This window comes from Rutidosis leptorrhynchoides, chromosome 8 (assembly GCF_046630445.1).
Source record: "Rutidosis leptorrhynchoides isolate AG116_Rl617_1_P2 chromosome 8, CSIRO_AGI_Rlap_v1, whole genome shotgun sequence".
NCBI lineage: Eukaryota > Viridiplantae > Streptophyta > Magnoliopsida > Asterales > Asteraceae > Rutidosis > Rutidosis leptorrhynchoides.
In genome coordinates, this window is record NC_092340.1 from 255,384,713 (window position 1) to 255,408,361 (window position 23,649).

Here is a 23,649-nt window from a genome sequence, read left to right on the forward strand (position 1 = left end):
ACTGAATATCCTATTAGTTATAAAAAAATAAAAATTATATAAGCTATCAAATTAATAGACTTTTCTGATTTTGCCCAAGTTTCGAATAGCCAATACATGCAGTAGGTAGCCAGGACCCTTTAAATCGGAAGCCCACAACTCGCCACGAATAATCCAACTATTACTACGAACCAGAAAATTTGGATGTCTATCAATTTAACCGCTTAAAATAATTTTTCGTCGAAATTTTGAAATCAAAATCTATGTCCTAAAAACTAGAGCGTAGAAATGAGAAAGAAGAAGAGTGCGTCGAAAAACATCGAAAAATAAAAAGTCAAAAAATAAAAATAAGAAAGTAGAGCGTCGAAACTTAATAGTCTAAAAACTAAATATTAAAACTTGAGTCTAAAGGTATTAAAGCTTAAAAGGAATTCTATATCCAAAACGGCAATAACTTAAAAGGCACTAAAATCTATTAAATATAAAAGCTATAAGCGACGTCGTAAAATTCTAAAGCGCCTAAATCTTAATCTAAAAAAAAAGCACTTAAGGAATTTTACGGCAAACTCTTAAAAACTAAAAATCTACGGCAAATCTATAACTACGAAATTAATATTACGAACGACAAATATTAAAAACTATGAATAAACGATAAAAAGATACAAAATATAAAATAAAATGATCAAAATATAACTTTTATAAAAATATTATTTTTATATGATATTTTATAAAAGTATTAAACTATATAATTAATAATAATAATTAAACTTAAAATTACAAATTTAATTAAAAACTAAATACTAAATATATTAATATATAATAATTAAACCCTAGTTTAATTAAATAATAATAATTAAAATAAAACCCTACAACCGTAATTAATGCTCGAAGATTGACCTGTCAGACCAGCTCATGCGACCGCATGAGTTTTGGTTGTTTGGGTCATGCGATCGCATGGCCCAACATTTTCTGAATTCATTCGGGCTCAGATCAGTTTCGGCCCAGCTTCTTTATTTTATTTATTATTTCATTTATTATATTTTTGGATTATTAATTTTTATAAAATAATATATATAAAAGTTATATAAAATAAAAAATAAACTTATATTTTAAATCTAAAAATAAAAGTACTTGTTAATATTTTATATATATATATATATATATATATATATATATATATATATATATATATATATATATATATATATATATATTTTCTTTTATTTTTTTAATTTTTTTAACACTTATAATAAATAACAAAATATTTTTACGAAATAAGAAATAATATATTTTTACAAAAATATAGTTTTTCACCGAGTCCCCGGCAGTGGTGCCAAAAACTTGATGTGTGCAGCAGTGTATACAAAATAGTTATATTTTTATTGCGAAATACTATTAAATACGATACAATTTTACACAAGTTATTTATTTATTTATTGAATGGGATATACCTAAACCTTGCTACAACACTTATAGGCAGTGTACCTAATCGTAGAGTAGTGTAGTTTTTAGTAAGTCCGGTTCGTTCCATAGGGATCTAGTGATACGTACTATATTTTTATAAACTATATTTATATAAAATATATATAATTATATAAGTAGTAATAATATTATATAAAAGGGGGGTTTTACCGTTTAATGACCGGTTTGTCGATTTTATATTTTAAGTGTAAAGATAAATGACGATAATATAAATGACATAATTTAAATTGCGATAAAGTAAATTGCAGTAATTAAAATGACAGTAAATAAAGGTACGATGAAATATAAAATAAAAGAATTATGCTTATTTAAACTTCCGTAATCATGATGTTTGACGTTTCGATTTTAATTTATTTATCTGGGTTAATTGTCCTTTGTCCTGGATTTATTTGATACCTATCTAGTTTTTGTCCATAATAGTCCATCGGTCATAATTATAAAATGCTCGTCAAATTAACCTTATTTCCGAAGTCAAATAGTCCAACTAATCAAGGATTTAAACTGTGACGCAGTTATCACTTCTGTCAACAATTACACCAGTTGTCACTGTATGTAATCCACCCCTGTTTTAATTAGATATGAATATTAATTTACCCACTTGATCAGAATGAATAATCAATTACCCAACCCGAATAATTAATTAAATGATTGTAAATGATGTCGTATAAGCGTCACTAAATAGGACATTCGTAATCAATTTAATAATTATTAGTTTAACTAATTTGAAGATAGGTTCGACAGGTTCCAATGAGTTGTCGTTCAATTGGACAATACCCCCTACCTATTAATAGTCAATAGTCCAATGTTCACAAGTGTCGGTCTTTTGTATAAACCTTAATTATACTACAAAATCCAATAACCCCATTTTAATATTTAGTCCAACATCATGATTACTTTGGCTCAAATAAGCATAATAATAACTTAGTTACAAGACATTAATTTAAAAAGCAAGAACATCACTTACAGTGATTATTTATTGCGTAGCGTTACACAGACAGAATTTTGACTTACAAACTTACAACATTCGCTAACATAACCTTATTATTATTAAACTTTAATATTAAAATTATAATTAAAATATAAATATAAATATATATTTAAGAGAGTGTTCCACGATGTTAACGCAGTAACCGTGAAGGTATGCGTAGCGTACTTTACCTTGTCTTCTTAAGTGCACTTACTTATGGCAAACACCGATTCGACCTTCTCAGTCCATCGTTTTAATCCGTTTGGACCCTCGATTCCATCGAATTCCAGAGGTTTACAGGCAGTGAATTCTTTGTAGGAGCATCTTACACGAGTTCTTATGGCGTTAGTCCCATCGCTGGATTCAGAGTTATTGTTGTTTTGCATCGCAGCCTGTACTGCAGCTATATTTGCAGCAAGGAATGCACGGAAATCTTCCTCGCTCATATTCAAGTTATGCCTAGTAGTCGGTGCCATTTCCTTCAAGCCAAAAGAATTAAGTTAATCATATAGAATATTAAGAGTAGTATTTTGTAGCATAATATGAACTTATTATAAAAGCTTTTTCTTCATATTAGCGTTTTATAATTGTGATTAGGGTATTACCTACCCGTTAAAGTTCATACTTAATAGCTAGTACAAAAATTACTACTACTATTAACATAATATTCTATCATGAAAAACTTTAATTCATTAACATTTCACGCTTAAATTTTCGATACAATATCATACAATCATACAATACCGTTATTTTACATACAACATGAAATAAGGCACACGATGACCATAATACCAGGCAGCTGCTAGGACAATTCTAGTGAAACTCAAACTGTTCAGTGAAGGCGATAAAGACACGTAATTCATAAGACCAGAAACAATCATGCATTCGGGTTTCACTAGTACTATTTCCCATCCTTGATCAAGTGGGAAATAACTGTTGTAGCCGTTGGCAAGGCAGCACGTTGTAATGTCGTCAAAAGGACGGGGGTTACGTAATATCCAACAGTGCCGTAATAAGTTAAAAACCTTATCTCTTACCCCAACTACTGAATCTGTCACTTGTGGGAATGTTTCATTAAGAAGTTGCAAACCGATATTCTTTTTCTCAATTTGATGAGAGGCGAACATCACTAACCCGTAAACGTAACATGCTTCCTTAAATTGCATGTTTAAAGCCCTTTTTAATGAATGAAATCCTATATTGGGATATTCGGAGTCAAAATAGGCCCTCAACCCGTGGCGGAAAATTGCATTAGGGTTTCCCGCACACATAGCCTTATAGAAAATTTGACGTAACTTAAGGTTTCCCCAATGCGATATACACCACCTATCGAAGGAAAGCCTTTTATAAACCAAGGCATGTCTGGAACGTCTTTCAAACGTCTTACAAACTAATTTTTCCATAAACAAATGAGTCGAGGAATCCTGACTAACTCTAGACAAGATTTCATCAATCATATCCCGTGGTAGGTCTTCTAAAATATTCGGTTGTCTATCCTTAACGTCCATTTTGTATTTTTATACTGCAAAAGAGATGAAAAATTAGATCTTGTAAAGGATGATAAAATACAAACATTACAAGCAATTTTTACATACAGCATAAAAGTACAAGCACACTACAGTACACATATTACACAGCATGATTACAATTCTTTATTCTGACTCACTTGTTTCCTCCTCCTCGGACTTGATTCGTTTTGCTAATTTCCTAGGGATACCTGGTGCTCCTCTAATACGAGCCGTCATTTTCACAAATGGTTTAGAAAAACCTGGTGGCTTAGATGTTCCCGGGTTATAGTTAAAAATTTTAAGAAATACGGGTGTTTTCGGTACATCCCATCGGGATATTTCATGTTAACATAGAGTTCGTCGGTTTTGGACTCGGGTTTCTCTATTTTGATAGCTTTTCCCTTATTATTTTCTTTTGCTATTTTAAATTGGGCCGAGGTAATTTCTATAACATCATCGGAATCCTCGTCGGGATCCGATTCATCAGAAAATTGGTAATTTTCCCAATATTTTGCTTCCTCGGCGGAAACACCATTGACCATTTTTAACTTTGGTCCATTGGTTGAGGATTTTCTTTTATTTATCTATTTTTCTGTGGTTCTTAATATTTCCTCCTTCGGAACCTCTTCTTCCGGTTCCTCTTCTTCCGGTTCCTCTTCTTCCGGTTCTTCTTCTTCTTCCGGAATTTGTGAGTCTTCCCAAAATACATTCGACTCTTCATTATTATTAGGTGAGTCGATGGGATTTGTACTAGAGGTAGACATCTATCACACAATATCAAACACGTTAAGAGATTAATATATCACATAATATTTACATGTAAAAATATATAGTTTCCAACAAAAGTGTTAAGCAATCATTTTTAAAGTAAACACAGTCGAAGTCCAGACTCACTAATTCATCCTAACGAACTCGGTCAGATACACTAATGCAAATTTCTGGTTCTCTAAGACCAACGCTCTGATACCAACTAAAATGTCCCGTTCATATCGATTATAAATGTTTCATATTAATTGATTTCGTTGCGAGGTTTTGACCACTATATGAGACGTTTTTCAAAGACTGCATTCGATTTTTAAAACAAACCATAACTTTTATTTTATCGATAAAGGTTTAAAAACATTCCGAAGATTATCAAATAATGATATCTAAAATATAGCGTTTTCACACGACCATTACATAATGGTTTACAATAATATTACACAACAACTTAAGTTTTCGAATGCAGTTTTTAAACAATATTATACAAGTATGCAGACTCCAATCCTGTCTTTATTTAGCATGCAACAGCGGAAGCTCTTAATAATCACCTGAGAATAAACGTACTTTAAACGTCAACAAAAATGTTGGTAAGTTATAGGTTTAACCTATATATTTATCAAATCGTAATAATAGACCACAAGATTTCATCTTTCAATAACATGCAATCTGCATAAAAATCATTCATATGATTGAACACCTGGTAACCGACATTAACAAAATGCATCTAGAATATCCCCAAACATATAAACATCGAAGTACTAAAGCAGTTCAAATTCTCTGACTGGGGCGTGTCAAAGCCCATATATCTATCTTTATGATTCGTGTCAATTGGTGGCAATTATAATAAACACCAATTCTTAGGCTACCAAGTTCAACAAGGGCGATATCCGGTATAACAATTCAACATAGAATGTAGTTTCAAATACTTGTGTCTATTTTGTAAATCATTTTCAAAACTGCATGTATTCTCATCCCAAAAATATTAGATAGTAAATAAAAATGGGACTATAACTCACTTTCACATATTCTTAATTCGTCGAGAATTAGACTTGGTCACTGGTCGATTCACGAACCTATAACAAATGTATACATATATCAAAATGTGATAGAAATATATTCATACCATATTTTATTACTTTTTAATGATTTAGGTTTGTTAAGTTAACAGTCCAACGTTAGTAGTCTACAATTAGTTGTCCACGGTTAGTAGTACAGAAATAAATCGACATATATTATCTCGAATCAATCCACGACCCAGTGTATACAAGTCTCAGACTCGATCACAACTTAAGGTATATATATTATTTTGGAATTAACCTCAACCCTGTATAGCTAACTCGAGCAATACCGTATATAGAGTGTCTATGGTTATTCCAAATAATATATATAGATGACGTCGATATGGTATGTCAAAATATTGTATACGTGCCTATGGTCTATCAAGATTACATAATATATGTTAGAATACATGTATAATACAATATAAGTTAGTTAAGTTATGGTTAGTATAGATTTGTTACAAAGTTTCATGTAGCTAAAACAAGCAAAAATATCCAATTTTGTTTTACCCATAACTTCTTCATTTTAAATCCGTTTTGAGTGAATCAAGTTGCTATGGTTTCATAATGAACTGAAATTTATGAAACTAAACAGAAAAAAGTATAAGTTTATAGTCAGAAATATAGGTTACAAGTCGTTTTTGAAAGAGGTAGTCATTTCCGTCGAAAGAACGACATCTTGATGACCATTTTGAAAAACATACTTACACTTTGAGTTTAACCATGATTTTTGGATTTAGTTTCATGTTCATAAGAAATATCATTTTCCCAGAAGCACAACTTTTAATTCAAAGGTTATCATAGTTTTAATTATCCAACCCAAAACAGCCCCCGGTTTCACTACGACGGCGTATGTCCGGTTTTACGGTGTTCTTCGTGTTTCCAGGTTGTAAATCATTAAGTTAGCATATCATACAGATATAGAACATGTGTTTAGTTGATTTTAAAAGTTAAGTTAGAAGGATTAACTTTTTTTGCGAACAAGTTTAGAATCAACTAAACTATGTTCTAGTGATTACAAGTTTAAATCTTCGAATAAGATAGTTATATATATATGAATCGAATGATGTTATGAACATTATTACTACCTCAAGTATAGTAGGTAAACCTACTGTAAATGATGAAGAAATAACTTGAGCTTCAATAGATCTTTGATGGCTTGGAAGTTCTTGAAGTAGAATCATGACACGAAAACAAGTTCAAGTAAGATTACTACTTGAATTAAGATAATTATATTTATCAAAATCGAATCAAAGTTTGAATATGAGTATTACCTTGAATAATAAAGATAACCTACTGTAAATAACAAAGGTTTCTTGATCTTAGATGATTACTTGGAATGGATTTGAAAGCTTGAAAGTAGACTTGCAAACTTGAAAGTGTTCTTGATGTGTTCTTGAGTTGTAGTTTTGTATGTTGATCTAGGTTAGGATTTATGAGCTAGATTGATGTAGATTATATAGAAAATGATGAAGAACACATAGAATAATATAAGAGAACTTGCGAGAGAGTAGTTTGATGCATGGAAGTTGAATGAAATTGTGTTTGTGTAAGTGTGTGTTCACGTGAAGAAGCACTTGTCATATAGGCTCCATAATTTTGATTTTTAGTGTAATCATTCATGCTAGTTGCCAAATGGTGGTTCCACATGTTTGTTGACTAAATGAGGGCTACTAAGAGCTGAATTATTATGTGTATATTGTGATGACCCAGAAATTTCCGATCAAATTTAAACCTAATCTTATTATGATTCCGACACGATAAGCAAAGTCTATAATGTTAAGTCTCGAAAATTTTGGAACTATGTTCATATAATCAAATACCCTTGACTGTGTCCGACGATTCACGAACAATTGTTTGTAAATAAATAAATATATATATATATATATATATATATATATATATATATATATATATATATATATATATATATATATATATATATATATATATATATATATATATATATATATATATATATATGATAATAATAATAATTTAAAATCTTAACATATAATTTAAACAATTAAATTAAATATGTAAAATATGTTACAAAATAATTAATTATGAATATATAAATATATACATATATATCTATATGGTTTACATTAACAACTATTTGCAATACATATAAAATATAGTAATAAACGTTATCAAATAATATAATATTATATGAATGTAATATTAATATCTGTATTATTAATTAGATTGTAATATGAAATTTGATACAAACAATCTATTATAGTTATTATTGTTATCATTGTTAGCATCATTATTAATATAATTAGTAGTAAAGTTATAATTTTAGTTATTATGAATAATACTAGTATTATTATTAAATACCGTTATCATTAAGGATTATTGTTATTATTATTATAAATTATCATTTCTATCAGTATTATTTTATCATCTATTATTTTATCATTAAAAATAATATCATTATAAGAAGTATTATTAATAGTATTATTGTCATTTTTATTATGATTATTATTAAACTTAATAAAATTTTCATTTTTTATGAATTATAATATCATTATTATTTATTATTATTATAAATACATTTTTATTGTTATTATTAGAATTATTAATATTATTACCATTATTATTAATTTTATTTATATAATTTTATTGTATTAATATATACGTGTTTATTTATTAATAAGAGTTGTAAATGATCAGATACATAGAATCAATTTCACGTCTTTATCTATCCATAACAAACTTTGTTTTATGTCTCTGGATTCTTTAAAAACACAATCCATCGTACAAATTAGTAGGTAATCACAATCAACTTTTACATATTTTGTTTCTTCTCCTTGATTGAAGATTTATCTCTCTTGCCTACTATCACATTTATACTATAGTTATACATATGCATAACATACAAAACACCCTCTCCTACTTTCTTCTCTTGTAAACCCAGTTGCACATCTTGTTCTGTTCGGGTTCAAGAATCAAGTCACCACTATCATATCCTTGTTGCTATGAACTTCTAACACCTACATCTGCTATATACTTCTATTACCAGTACATCTATTTCAATCGACCAAAAACAACTTAACAAGAATCACTATCTGCTCCTGGTCCTGTTATTTCTGTTCAAGACCCAACTACACTTTCAAAGTTATACTATTCTTCTATTCCTGAACGAAGGTAAACACCACAACACGCCACTTCGTTTCTCGTTTAATCTTTTCTGTTGACTGTTATGCTTCTGAACCTGCAAAACCCATAAGATTAATTAGTATTGCCTATTCTAATTATAAAACTCAGCTACTTGATTACCAATCCAAAAGAAACCACTTCCCTTGCACCTGCAACTGCAGCTCATTATGAGTCCTAATTCCTGTTAAAGCCATAGCAAAACCACCTCAACATATAACTATTAAACCTACCACCATCAATCTCCTTCTAACCTGCTGTATAATTCTATTCTTCTATTTCAAACACTAAAAAAGAAAACAAATCAAAAACCCATTACCATTGATAGCGAGCACAATTCTGTTCGAGAAATGAAACACAACAAACTCACCAAGAATTCTGCTGTTTTCTTATTCAATATCAACAAACAAACTTTCAACCTCTTCCACAACATACCATCGAATTTGTTACATCAAATCAAGTCAAACCTATTTACAATTCAACAAAAGAAAACATAATACTTCAATACTTCATATATGAACCAACAGATAGATTAATTCACAGTAAAGTCGAATGAATTGATTTACAACTTTCGATGAACGATGATGAATAATAAAAATGTATAATTATATAAATAAATAAGTAAATAAATGAAAGGAACACCATTTACGAGTCCTGTTATCTAGTGAATCGGTAATGATAATAATTGATGAAAACTAGATCGATGATGATGATAAATGATGCAGTATCAGTAATTATCGATTGTTGATTGCTTCATAAATTGAACAACAAAAACTTGAATCTTCCTACTGATTCAATAACGAAGAGGATGATAAATCGAAGACTGACTATACACTAATAAGTGTTTCCAGATCGATCGATTGTTTAGCGAATCAAAGAAATGTTGAGCTATAATTTTCTTCTGAGTTGGGATTTACTATGCTCGATCTACTCTTGGGAACCGACAACAGAGTTATAGGCGGAGCAAATGGATCTGTTAAACTAATTGGGATATCACACCTATAATTAATTGATTATTTTTGGGCCGATTGTTACCAGTGGACTGATAGGAGTAATAGGCTTCAATTTCCATTTTGGGCTGCGGTGAATTGGGTTTTAATTGGGCCAAGTGAGAAAAGATATGGGTTATATGAATATAACTCGTGGATTGGAACGGAATCAAGTAAGCAGCTCAGTGGTCTAATGAGGCATTCGCTAAGTGAGAGGTCGCGGGTTCGAGCCCTGCTTGGGTCATTTTTTGTTTTTTAGAAAGACTTTTGGAAGGTAGTCTTCATTACAAAAACTATTATTATTATGATTATAGTAAGTAAATTATTACTAATATTATTATCATTACAAATTATTAACATTTATTATTATCATTATTATTATTATTATTATTATTATTATTATTATTATTATTATTATTATTATTATTATTATTAAACTTATAAAATTTATTATTATTTTCATTAATATTAGTATTAGTATCATTTGATAATCATTAGATCTAATATTAACATTATTAATACAAGTATTATTATAAATATTATCATTATTATTATTAATATAATCATTAGTATTATTATTATTAAACTTATTATCATTATTATCATTCTTACTAAAATTATTATTTTGTTATCACTAAAACTATCAATATTATCATAAATAGATACTTTTATATAAAATACATTACGCTATACTTATTTTATTAAAAAGATATTAGGTAAGCTATATCAATCAATATATAAATATATACTAAAACTTAATATATAGCTTTTACTACTAATGATAAGTAATAGTTATATAAAACTTATAAACTAAATATATCAAATTTATCTAAATAACATGTAGTATAACAAGTATAGTATTAATAACAAAATATATATATAATTGCTCAATTACGATTATATGTTTTAATATATATATGAATAATATAGGTTCGTGAATTCGAGGTCAACCCTACACTTTTTCATTGTCGTCATATGTATTTTACTACAAAATACAATATGTGAGTTTCATTTGCTCCCTTTTAAATATTTTTGCAATATATATTTTTGGGACTGAGAATACATGCGCTGCTTTTATAACTGTTTTACAAAATAGACACAAGTACTTAAAACTACATTGTATGGTTGGATTATTAAATCGAATATCGCCCCTTCAAGTCTGGTAACCTAAGAATTAGGGAAATGACCTCTAATTGACGCGAATCCTAAAGATAGATCTATGGGCCTAACAAACCCCATTCTGGAATTTGGAATGCTTTAGTACTTCGATTTAAATGGTGATTGCGATTACCAATATTAATGGCATACTTGCGAGTATGCGAGGGATATTCTATATGCATTATGTTAATGTCGGTTATCAGGTGTTCATCATACGAATGGATTTTATACACTTGCGAGTGTAATGATATTTATGAAATGAGAATCTTGTGGTCTATTATATTATTGGAAATGATTAATTTTTATAAACTAATGAACTCACCAACCTTTTGGTTGACACTTGAAAGCATGTTTATTCTCAGGTATGAAAGAAATCTTCCGCTGTGCATTTGCTCATTTTAGAGATATTACTTGGAGTCATTCATGACATATTTCAAAAGACGTTGCATTCGAGTCATTGAGTTCATCAAGATTATTATTAAGTCAATTATAGTTGAATATATTATGAAATGGTATGCATGCCGTTAACTTTCGATGTAAAGAAACTTTGTCTTTTAAAAACGAATGCAATGTTTGTAAAATGTATCATATAGAGGTCAAGAACCTCGCGATGTAATCAACTATTGTGAATCGTTTATAATTGATATGAACGAGGCATTTCATATATACCAATAGTAAGTACATTTAGAAGATGGGTATTGTACGAGTACGAATACGGTTGTATACGAGTAGAATTGTTGATGAAAATGAATGGGAATGTAAATATAACCATTTTTGTTAAATAGAAGTACTTTGATATGTGTCATGAAGTCTTTCAAAAGTGTACTAATACATCTTAATACACTATATGTATATGCATTTTTAACTGAGTCGTTAAGTCATCGTTAGTCGTTACATGTACATGTTGTTTCGGAACCTTTAAGTTAACAATTTCGTTAAATGTAATTAATCCCATTGTTATTAAATCTAATGAGATGTTAAATTGTTTCATTATCATGATAACATGATGTACTAATGTATCTTAATATGATATATAAATATTAAGACGTTATTACAACGATAATCGTTACGTATAGATATCGTTTTGAATTTCTTAAGTTAGTAGTCTTGTTTTATGGATAAGGTTCATCGTTAATATACATAATGAGATACTTAATTATCATTTCATCATGTTAAACATATATATATGTTCATATATATAATATCATGTCATATACATGTTATAACGTTTGTGAATCATCGGACAAACTGGGTGGTCAAACGTTAACACTAAATCCGTTTCAGTTAATCAAGTCTTAACAAGTTTGATTGCTTAACATGTTGGAAACATATATTCATGTAAATATTAATCTCATATAATATATAATCATGGAAAAATTCGGGTCACTACAACATACACAGTCCATAATATTATTTCGGCAGCATAACTAACTACATCATAGCATACACTAAAGATAACTACTCGTTAATCATGGTAACAATATCATAAATCATAATAATGGAAGACATTATATAAAGATAAAGGATAGAAGTACCATTAGATTAAACGAGTTTCAAAAGTACAAAAGTGACAACTTCAGACTCCAGACTGCTCCTAATACAATCTTCGACGTTCTTCTCCGAGTACTAAATTACCCGCTTGGAGTCGAAGATCTTGAAAGTATGACTCTAATTATTATAGTAAAAGAGAGAGAGTGTGTAGTGACCCGTCCTAATCCATCTGGACGAAGTCTTCAACAGTTAGTCCCATTGCGAGGTTCTGACCTCTATATGCCATGAACGACTCCATTTAATATGAGCAAATGCACAGCGGAAGATTTCTTTCATACCTGAGAATAAACATGCTTTAAAGTGTCAACCAAAAGGTTGGTGAGTTCATAAGTTTATCATAAAATAATAAAATTCATCATTTTGATAGACCACAAGATTTAAATGCTGCATGGTACAAATGGGCCCGAATCCTATACCCACCTGTAATGTACATGCGATATCTTTTAAATACAGTACACCTTTCTCGTGTACGAAATCATCTTTCATAAATCTTAGTAACCGTACACATATCTCGTGCACAAAAATAACATACACATAACCTGTGTATAAAATCATTCTCTTGATACATAACATTCACTTTTCATTGCTTTCATAGCTTGGCTTGGTAACCGACCTTAACATATAATGCGCATAATAATATCCCCAAAACAGAACATCTCGTTCGTATAATAATCATATAAACTTTGAAGTACTAAACACCACGCCCACTAGCTCTTCCGTCTAGTGAACATTCTGGGTGGGGGTGTTAAACTCGGTAGCTACCTTTAGGATTCGCGTGAATTAGGCATGCACTAATTCTCAAAATTAGTGATGTTCCCTAATTCTTAGGTTACCAAGCAATAATAATCAGGGGAAAAATATTCATATCAATTGTGGCAATTATCACGTCCACATAATTCAATGGTGGCAAATATCACGTCCACATAATTCATTCGAGGAATGTTTTGCTTGTGTCTATCTCGTCAAATATTTATAAAAGCATTTCATGTATTCGCAGTTCAAAATGTATTTCAAAAGCATTTAATAAAGCAGTTGTAAAAGTAGTGCATATATTCTCAGTCCCAAAAATGTAAAGAGTAAAAGGGAGCAAATGAAACTCACAATACTGTATTTTGTAGTAAAAATACATATGACGACATTTAACAACTGAACAATGCAGGGTTGGCCTCAGATTCACGAACCTATATCATTTATATATATATTAACACATGTAACTGTAATAGAACAAATTTATATATTATTAGTGATATGAAGGTTATTTTAATAAATTATATGTTTTGTTAATACCTTAATTAATATACTTATTTTATATGTTAATATTTATTATAAGAATATTAATATAGTTTTTGTTAAATATATTTTTATATAACTAATTTTTATTGTAATAATAATAGTAGTATTGATAATAATAATAATAATGTTAAGATAATGTTAAATAAAAAAAATGAAAATACTTTTAATACTAATAATAATGATACTACTAGTAACAATAATAGTGTTAATAATAATAATAGTGATAATAATCTTAAAAATCATATTAATGACAATAATAATAATGATAAGTCATTTAAATTGTAACTAAATTATGATTTTGATCTTTTTCATATTAATATTGTTATTTATAATTTTTATATTTATAATCTTAATAATAACAATAATAATAATTGGATACTAATAATAATGATAAATATGATAATAATAATATTACTTACAATAATAATAGTTTTCTTTTTTAAGAATTATACTCTCATGTATCATTATCGTTTATCGTTGTTGTTATCATTATTATCATCATTTCAATTATCATACCATCATCGTCATCTCATAGTGATCATCATCATCATTTATCTACCCATTATCATTATCATCGATGTCATAATCTTCACTATCATAACATGTTTTATCATTCGTCATCTTGATCTTAAATGTTCATCGTTACCTCTAATCCATCTATAAAGTTACTAGAGTTCACGGGCTAGGCATATTTAGGCCTCGACCTCAAGTTAGGCCCAACAGTAGTTTGAAACATCTCGGCCCAAGAAATAAGTCATCATGGCCCAACAATTATATCCGATCCAAAACATAAATGGAATATGGGTTTGGTAACCTGATCGGCATTAAGAGTCAATAAATAAATAAAAAAATAACCGCCGTTCACTTTAATATCCATCTCTCTTCCTTTAACTTATTTCTATCCTTTCCCTTATCATCTCAATCCCTAAATCACTCATCGATTTCTTTTATTTATGATCAAACACAATAAATCATTTAAGTAATCTGTATTCATTAATATGATTGATTTTATAATTTTTCCCCTAAATTAATTTCCAAAATCAAATCGTCTAACCATCTGTCATCATCTCCCTGATTCGTGGTTTCACCTTATGGCTCGGTTCAATCTGAAATTGTTTCATTCATGACGCTGCAACAATGCATCTGTATCTATTCTTATGTTTATTAATATTTGTTAGGTATGTTTTTTTTGTAGAATCTGAGTTATTTACCAATTCGTTAAATCCTATTTATTTAGTATGCAATATATGTACTTGATATTGAAGTTATTAAATTTGATATGCTTTTTGAATTAGTTTTGTAAAACTCAAATTATTAATTCTGATAAATATTCTGTATTTATTTTTAATAATTAGTTTGAGCTTTGGAATTATTTAGTTGAAATCTAAGATATTAAATTTGAGTTTGTTAAAGTAATTAGATGAACAAGATTTGATTGATGACCTGATTATGGAGTGGAGGCTGAGCAAGAAGTGATCAACGAGTAGTAGATGGATTTAGAAATCGACTAGTAACAACAGGGAGTAGTTTGGAGGTTCTAGTTTGAACGGTAAAGGCTCGTAGATGGTTTTGGTTTTCGTTGCAGGTTGAACAGAATAGTATAGCAGCAGTAAGAATCATTATATAGTGATTCTTGGTTGTTATGGGTGGTTTACAGTTGAGTAGGGACAGGAAAACAAAATCCCTATATAGCAGCAGCAGCAGTGGCGGTTAATAATGATGGTTGTGGTTGTTAAATGGTGGTCGATGGAGGTTGTTTTGAAGGTATGTTGATGGTTAATCAGATAGCAAACGATTAAGTGTGTTTGTATTCGGGTTTGAGTCGAAGTGATCTTCTAGTAGTGGTGAATATTGGTTATAAATTCAGAGAGTAAGTATGGTAATACGGCTATGCATTTTAGTCAGGTTAAAGTGATTGTGAAATGGTTGTAAAGTTATATGCAAGTGTATGTAAACATATATGTATAAAGTCTCATATTATGACAAGTTGATAGATTAGCATATGGATAAAGTAATTTACTTAAACGTGTTAAATCTATAGTAAAGTAGTCACCATATTACTCGTCGTCATTATTTGTCTATTATATAAAGTTGTATGTATGTGGACTAATGATTGAAAGGATGTGGCCATTTACAGTCAATTTGTGGGGATTCGGTGTTTTGTAATTGATATTTGGTACAGGTAATGAAAGATCTCAATTACACCAAACGATTTGTTTTATAGCCAGGATGAATTATTTAAGGCATGTTCAATCAAAGAAAGTAAATAAAGTAGACAAAGACATTAAATAGAATTTAAAAAAAATGAATTGGATCGTGATGTTTAGCAATATTTGTAATCATCCAAAAATGATTATTTATTTTTACTAGTTAATAATATAAATATATCTAGTTACAACAATCGTTCGTGAATCGTCGGAAATAGTCAAAGGTCAAAGGAATATATGAAAACAGTTCAAAAAATATTTAGAGACTCAACATTACAGACTTTGCTTATCGTGTTGGGTTCAGCTTAAGATCAAGTTTAAATTTGGTCGAAAATTCCCGGGTCATCACAGTACCTACCCGTTAAAGAAATTTCGTCCCGAAATTTGAGTGAGGTGGTCATGGCTAATAATAAAAATGTTTTCATGACGAATATGAGTTGATAAATAGAATTCTATCATTATTGAGTAATGAAGATGAAACGATTCGATTATTCGGAGAGTACGAATGAAGCTATCACAAAAGAGTGAAATGAATAAATAAAGTTTCGTCTTAACTTTTGACGTTGTCCTGGTTGAATTCCGGAATTCAAGAGATTTAAAGAAGATCTTCGAAATCTAAAAGAATTGATTCTTCAGCGAGTAAGGAAATTAAGATCTCTATAATTAAATATGGTGATCTGCCTCGATTACTCTGTCTGATATTTTCATTATAAATTAAACTCTTCTGTTCTATTATTCTCACCATTCCTATACTTTCTTTCTTAGTTCATACATCCAAAAGATTGTGAAAATGCTTAATCCAGTTCTAATCCTTAATATTTTTCTAATTATCATTTCTGTCATCCTTCTTTTCAATCTTCCACCAGAAGAATCTGTTTACTTATACTATTACCTTGGGGTGATACTATTCTTAATTATACCGTGTCTTTATATTGCTATTCATATTAATATCCACGGTTTGTAACCTCCGTGTTGTTATTGGGCTTTATATTTTCTCTTATATTTTGGAGCTTTTTTCCTTTTTATTCTCCTCTCGACCTCTAGTAAAGCGAGTAATGGTCCAGAATTCGTAGATATGAATTTGGAATGAACATGGCTAATGTTCTGAGAGAGATTGTAATAGTACGATCTTGATTGGTTAAATTATCAGAATTCAAGAGGGAAGATAGAACTATTAGGAAGATATATTCTTGATATGTTTGGAGATTAGGTAGAATGTAAAAGTAATGTAACATGGCACATGATGACGGTAGAGTCTTTGAATCATCACATTTCATTCAAAAACTCAGCATGACTTACTGTAATATAATCACGTTGATCAAGTGTCATTATATTATACTAACTCATGTATCAGTTCCCAACATTACTTCAATAACATTCATATTTTAGGCTCGAAAGTTTACAGAATATAGAAACTAACAGTTTCTATATGATGTAACACTGATAGCACGAAGAGATTAATGATTTCATATAAGAATAGTTATGAAAATATCTTCAGAAATATGGAGGATATTTATAATGAAAGATACGATGATATCTTGGAATTTCTGAATCAAATTGTGATGAAGAAATTCATTCACGATGATTTAGAGCGATTAAGGAGCAAGGTATTCGTTAAAGATTTCATCAAAAACAGAATCATCAGGATTCTTTTATGTACAAGTTTAGTCCTTGTTCAGAGTCTCTTTCATGATTTGCTCAAATCATTTTTTAGTATCAAAATCTTTGAGCTTTTCCAACACTCCATTCTTTATCATCAAACTTTTGACTGTTAAGACAGTCTTCAGTTTTCACTGCTTCATCAGCTTTTTTTTTTTTTAACTCAGGAAACTGATTCATAAGCTAAAGCGCTTTTCAGAAATTCAGAATTGAAATTCGTAAATACAGGAGATAGAAGTTATATATATATATATATATATATATATATAAATTGTTGTCGTAGAATCACTGAGAATTTCGAGATTATCGATTGATGCCTTCCGGTACTTGGTATGGTAATTATCGTTACAAGATACCGATGAGTTCATGATAAGATTTCAATATATAAATATATTGAGTTCATGATAAGACTTCAATAGATAAATATATTGATTTATCGTAGAGATTTGAGCCAAAGAGCAACGAGGTTGCTGATACGTCTACTGGTAATAAGATGGAATATAAAAGGTTCCCCCGTAGCAATAAAAGAGTACGCATATATATATCAAGGTTATAATATTGTTGTTTCGAATGAAAAGTCGAAGTTGACTTGCTGAAGCTGTGACAAAATTGGCTAATTTGGAAAGAGATTGCAAAGTTATTTTCGATAATAACAATGTCAAAGGAGCTAGCACAGATACGTGTTAAACGTTTAATCAGGTTCCGAGTGTTTTCAGGTGCATAACTATATGCATCAATCTTTTCTTCCATAGATGAAGTGCGGTTGGTTCATCCTCTCGGTTGAGGTGTTTTCAAGAATCATGAAAGGTTTGAACGCAGATTGTAATCGTCGAGATACAAATGAGGTTTAAGATAAAATCAAGTGGCAAACTTGAAGAAATGTTTAGTTTTATATGTTATAATCAATATTTTAATTCATTTTAATTGTCCAATATCATTAGTCCACAGTCGATAGTCCACAGTTAACAATTCAATAATTCATATATAATATTCGAATTAATTAATACGTATCGTGACCCGTGTACATGTCTCAGACTCGATCACAACTCAAATTATATATATTATTATAGAATCAACCTCAACCCTGTATAGCTAACTCCAGCATTACTGCATATAGAGTGTCTATGGTTATTCCAAATAATATATATAGATGCGTCGATATGATATGTCAAAACCTTGTATACGTGTCCCGATATTTAAAGTGCGTAAAATAAATAACAGAAATTAAATGACAATAAATTAAATTGCGTGAATTAAAATTGCGATAATAAATTGCGATAAATAAATTGCGATAAATAAATGTATTATGGCATTAACAGTTAGCTAGGAACAGTTAGCTGGAAACAGTTAGCGTAGATCCTTAACAAAATTTTCCTCATAGTTAATTTGTTTGTTTCAACAAATTTTATTTTGTCCAATGTTTTTTTCATTATGCCACTTGTTGGATTCTGATAAGTCAAAATCCAAATATGAAATTGAATAAAAATGGTTATTCTGTGGTGAACGGATATGTATATCTGTGGATGTAGGTAGGATAGTAACTGACTGTTAAATCATATTCGAAGAATGTACAGTGTAACTTATTAATGTGAAATCTAAATATTCATCGGGTATTACCTACCCGTTAAAATATTTTTACCATTAACAGTTTGTACGAAAGAATTTTTTTTTTATTACAATCTTTATGAAAATATATTTACATATATATTTTCTTCAGATGTAAATCTTGGATTTGATGAATTAATATGATATTAATATCATCTGATTTATCGTTAGAACTAGAATACATAATCTCTAAAACATTAGAGATTACATAATTGCCATAGAGAACGAAGATAATTGATGTAGAACGATACGTAGAACGATGACTATACTCGAGGTACAGAATGAGATGTTGAGGCATGGATTGTTGATGGTACTGGTGCTGTTACTGATGGCACTGTTGGTGCCGGTGATGTTGCTGAAGCTGGTAAATTTTGCACCACATTCTCCAAATTGATTATTCGAGCGCGAAGTTCGTTGACTTCTTATATTATTCCGGGATGATCATCGGTAGGAACGAGCGAATGAATAAGGTTTCGAATTGTGGATAGAATATAATCGTGTCGAGATACTCTGGAAATGAGAGAGAAAATGGTGTTTCGAACAGGTTCGCCGGTAAGTGCTTCAGATTCTTGGCCGAGAGGTGAATTCGGTTGGTGAAAGGGATCGCCTTCTTCGCGTCTCCATTGATTAAGTCGATCACGAACCCATCAGATGAATTGGGGATGGATGATTGGTTGATTCATTCTAGTGACACTGCTTTCGGAGCTTAGGTAAACATTCATGTCGGAATAGCTGTCGAAATAACTATCGGAATAGCTATCGAAATCTGAGGGACTCGAACTGGTTGAGGGATTCATCTTGTATGATCAGATGAAGGATTTTTGATGAGAAATAGATTATAAGATGTAGATTAGTACTCTGCAATACATAATTTACATATGCATATATAATACAAAAATTCCATAATTTACGGAGAAATCTACGGAAGCTGTCAGGCAAAGTCTACAGTAGCAGATACGCTAAGATATGAGTTTTGTCTATACACTATTCATGCAGTCAATGCAGTAAAACGTGACTAGACTAAGAATGATAAGTAGGTAATTTCCTAAGGATGATAAGTAGATGATTTCCAACAAAAATGATAAGCAAAATTTTTTTTTTTTTTACATGCAGACACGGTCGAAGTCCAGACTCACTAATGCATCTAAACAACTATCAGTTAGACACACTAATGCAAGACCTGGTTCGCTAAGACCACCGCTCTGATACCACCTGTAGTGACCCGTCCTAATACATCTGGACGAAGTCTTCAACAGTTAGTCCCATTGCGAGGTTCTGACCTCTATATGCCATGAACGACTCCATGTAATATGAGCAAATGCACAGTAGAAGATTTCTTTCATACCTGAGAATAAACATGCTTTAAAGTGTCAACCAAAAGGTTGGTGAGTTCATAAGTTTATCATAAAATAATAAAATTCATCATTTTGATAGACCACAAGATTTAAATGCTGCATGGTACAAATGGGCCCGAATCCTATACCCAGCTGTAATGTACATGCGATATCTTTTAAATACAGTACACCTTTCTCGTGTACGAAATCATCTTTCATAAATCTTAGTAACCGTACACATATCTCGTGCACAAAAATAACATACACATAACCTGTGTATAAAATCATTCTCTCGATACATAACATTCACTTTTCATTGCTTTCATAGCTTGGCTTGGTAACCGACCTTAACATATAATGCGCATAATAATATCCCAAAAACAGAACATCTCGTCTGTATAATAATCATATAAACTTCGAAGTACTAAACACCACGCCCACTAGCTCTTCCGTCTAGTGAACATTCTGGGTGGGGGTGTTACACCCGGTAGCTACCTTTAGGATTCGCGTGAATTAGGCGTGCACTAATTCTCAAAATTAGTGATGTTCCCTAATTCTTAGTGTGAAGACCCGTCCTAATCCATCCGGACGATATCTTCAACATTTGGTCCCATTGCGATGGTCGACTCCAAGTAATGTCCTTAAATTGAGCAAATGCACAGCGGAAGACTTAATTCGTACCTGAGAATAACATATTTTTAAAACGTCAACATAAAGTTGGTGAGATATATAGGTTTAACGCTAGCAGCGTTATAACTATGGACCACAAGATTTCATGTAAACATTATAATAAAAATATTCTAAGTGGTTGAGCACTTGGTAACCATACTTAACATTTAATCACGTCGCATATTCCCTTTATTATGAAATCTTACTACATCGTACCAAGTGTAGTCACGAAACGAAGTACTGTGCAACCGTTGAATACTGGTCGTCCAGTCCGGTTGGGGTTGTCAGGCCCGATAGATCTATCAACAGGATTCGCGTTTACAATACCGCTGTAAATATTAGTTACCAAGCTACAGGGAAGTATGCCAGTGGTACAACTCAACGTAGAATATATTTTTGATCACTTGTGTTCATAACGTAAATCATTTATAAAAACAGCGCATGTATTCTCAGCCCAAAATATTTAAAGTTTAAAAGGGATCTATATACTCACCATATTGTATTTTGTAGTAAAAATACATATAACATCATTGAACATGTGTAGGGTTGGCCTCGGATTCACGAACCTATATCATTTATATATATATTAACACGGATATTTGTAATCGAACAAACTTACATATTATTAGTGACATAATTATTATTTTAGTAAATTATATATTTCACTAATAACTAATTTAATTATTTCTATTTTATATACATTAAATAATTAATTAGTATTTATAATAAAATGTTAATATAGCTTTGTTATATGTATTAACTATAGTGTTACATAGCTAAAAATCATTTGATTAATAATTTTAATAAAAATAATTAAAAAGTTTTATTGTTTTATGATAATATCATTAGTAAATATACTTAATAATGATAATAATGGTAATTATGATATTAAAAACACTAATACTTATAATGATAATAATATTGATAATATTAATTAAAATAATAATAGTAATAATAAAAATGATGATAATAATAATTATCCTAATAATAATAATAATAATGTTAATAATGATAATAATAATAATAAAGTAAAAGAAATAACAATATATACCCTTTTAAATCTTTGAATAAAAAGATATGCTGCAGACGGGATTTGAACTCAAGACCTCATGCTCATCCGCTAACCCCTTAACCAACCTTCCAGTTTCACTTTTCTGTTATTAAACCTATCTGTTATGAATTTAACCCGTATTTAACTGGTGTCTTTCTGTTCTCATTCTTCTTTAGTACATATCGACCAGGGTTACCAATTATTAAAAACCGAAACTCATTACAATTTAACCAACCCCAAATTCAAAGGCCCAACTATGTCTCGAAACCCAACTATCAAACTAATTTGGCCCAAGTTTATTTGAAGTTTATGATCTTTAAAAGAAATCAAAGAGTGAGCTGGGCAACAGAATTAGTGGGATTACAGTTGTCCTCTTGTTATTCTATCACGTCCACTAGGGTTCTTTGGTCGGCCAAAATAGTCTAAACCGCCCAATTTGTCGGCCACGTATAACCACCTGATCCCAATTGATGATTTAATATGACTCTATTAATATCCTATATCTTAGTTGACAGATAAACGTATTCATGATCTCTCATTCGTTAGTTTTCTCAGAGAAGGAAAACGATATAGTAGGAGGGTGAGTGTTCGATGGTTAACAGGAATCAAGAAAGAAGGACGGCGGTTGTTGCAGCCTTTATTTCGTGAGGGGAAAATATAATATGGTGTTTGAGTTTTGTTTCTGATTCGAACAGAAAACATAAGTGATGTTGGATTTAGGTTTGTGGTGTTTTGGTTATTTGTTGGTTTCGAGAGATTAAAAACAGAAACAAACCGTTTAGTAGCAGATGCGAAAGTGTGGATATTTTTGAATGAAAAAGGAACTATTCAGCAGGTTTTGATGGAGGCTTTTGGTAGTTTAAGATAGAAATACAGTAGTGTAGCAGGTGTTGGTGTTTGTGGTGTACTCCGGTGGTTTCAACAGAAAACAAGGAAATAGCAAACGGGTTGGAGTTTGTGTGATAGTTCGAAAATATAAATATGAAGAATGAGTAAGGAAAGTTTATCAACTTAATGGTGCAGGTTGTATTGGGTTTATGGTGAATGTCGAGCAAAAAGAAATACAGAAAAATACAAAGTTGCAGTTGTAGAGCTCACGTGGTGGTGCTCTAGTGATGAAGTGATGTCAGTTTTGAGGATTACCGGAGGTGGAGTGGAGGGTGGTGGTTCGATGGCGGTTTAAAAGATAACCAGAAAATATACTTGTGAAGTTGG